The sequence below is a fragment of the Acipenser ruthenus genome, chromosome 30, assembly GCF_902713425.1.
Source record: "Acipenser ruthenus chromosome 30, fAciRut3.2 maternal haplotype, whole genome shotgun sequence".
Classification (NCBI taxonomy): domain Eukaryota; kingdom Metazoa; phylum Chordata; class Actinopteri; order Acipenseriformes; family Acipenseridae; genus Acipenser; species Acipenser ruthenus.
This window is the reverse complement of record NC_081218.1, coordinates 3,245,001-3,246,919: the sequence shown is the minus strand read 5'-3', so window position 1 is coordinate 3,246,919 and position 1,919 is coordinate 3,245,001. Positions and strand designations below refer to the sequence as shown.

Below are 1,919 nucleotides of genomic sequence, written 5' to 3'. Positions count from 1 at the left end.
AAATCAAAAAAAAAAAAAAAAACAGCTGAACTAATCAATACACAAAACTCATTTTTCAAAAATGACAAACGTAACTCATCATCTTCACCGGGCTCACGAATGTTAATTCATTTTAAAACTCTATTTCAAGCCTGAAAAATCAATTTTAAGCCTTAACAATACACTGCGAGAGGAGACAGAGAGAGAGAGAGAGAAAGAGAGAGAGAGAGAGAGAGGGAGGAGAGCAGAGCGAGGATTAAAAAAAGGATTACACGCCGTTCCCCATCCCACGGGATTAAAAACGCAATCGGTTTACAGTTGAAAGAATACAGAAGTAAATCCCGCTTTCAGAAGATGAAATGAAAACAAGTTAAAAAAATAAAATAAATATATATATATATATATACTGTATATCCCTATACAAATTCTGCCAACAAGTGCTTCCCTATGCTTTACCAGACCTCTCTGTGCTTTACAATGCTTCGCTATGCTTTACCAGACCTCTCTGTGCTTTACAATGCTTGCCTATGCTTTACCAGACCTCTCTGTGCTTTACAATGCTTCCCTATGCTTTACCATACCTCTCTGTGCTTTACAATGCTTCCCTATGCTTTACCAGACCTCTCTGTGCTTTACAATGCTTCCCTATGCTTTACCAAACCTCTCTGTGCTTTACAATGCTTCCCTATGCTTTACCAGACCTCTCTGTGCTTTACAATGCTTCCCTATGCTTTATCACACCTCTCTGTGCTTTACAATGCTTCCCTATGCTTTACCAGACCTCTGTGTGCTTTACAATGCTTCCCTATGCTTTCCCATACCTCTCTATGCTTTACAATGCTTCCCTATGCTTTACCAGACCTCTCTGTGCTTTACAATGCTTCCCTATGCTTTACCAGACCCCTCTGTGCTTTACAATGCTTCCCTATGCTTTACCAGACCTCTCTGTGCTTTACAATGCTCCCCTATGCTTTACCACACCTCTCTGTGCTTTACAATGCTTCCCTATGCTTTACCAGACCTCTCTGTGCTTTACAATGCTTCCCTATGCTTTACCAGACCTCTCTGTGCTTTACAATGCTTCCCTATGCTTTACCAGACCTCTCTGTGCTTTACAATGCTTCCCTATGCTTTACCAAACCTCTCTGTGCTTTACAATGCTTCCCTATGCTTTCCCAGACCTCTCTGTGCTTTACAATGCTTCCCTATGCTTTACCATACCTCTCTGTGCTTTACAATGCTTGCCTATGCTTTACCACACCTCTCTGTGCTTTACAATGCTTCCCTATGCTTTACCACACCTCTCTGTGCTTTACAATGCTTGCCTATGCTTTAACCAGACCTCTCTGTGCTTTACAATGCTTCCCTATGCTTTACCACACCTCTCTGTGCTTTACAATGCTTGCCTATGCTTTACCAGACCTCTCTGTGCTTTACAATGCGTTTACTATACTTTTAGAGAATCACACAACAGGCAAGGTTAACAAGGGGCTGTTTGGATGACAGAGTTGTGATTGAGCGTTTTGAAGTTATATATAATATATATAGAGAGAGAGAGGTATGGTAAAGGCAAGCATTGTAAAGCATAGAGAGGTAGTAAAGCATGGGGAGGTATGGTGAAGTATTTTTGTACTAAATTAATAGTACTAAAAAGGGAACAGCATGAGGGGAGGCTTTTATACAGCTTGTCCTAGAGAATGCACAAACCCGCCCTGAATCCCTGGTTTGTGCAGAACGGTGCAGCGCTCTGCAGGTTGTATATATTCACAGGGAAAGGGGGTTGAATGTATTTTTTTCGTCCTACCGTATTTCCTGAGGTAGCCTCTGTGTATTCCGGTGACGCTCATGGCATTGCCTGACTGCTGATGTGCAAAATGAGTGAGCTGGAGAGGGAGAGCGGAGTGCTTCAGAGAGCGGGGGGGGGGGGGGGGTTATAACGA

The 1,919-nt window shown here is 42.5% G+C and overlaps 1 protein-coding gene across 1 annotated transcript in view; it reads left to right on the top strand.

The window, feature by feature from the left end:
• Positions 1 to 1,919, top strand: part of kptn (kaptin (actin binding protein)) — a 9,066-nt gene that overhangs the window by 5,618 nt on the left and 1,529 nt on the right.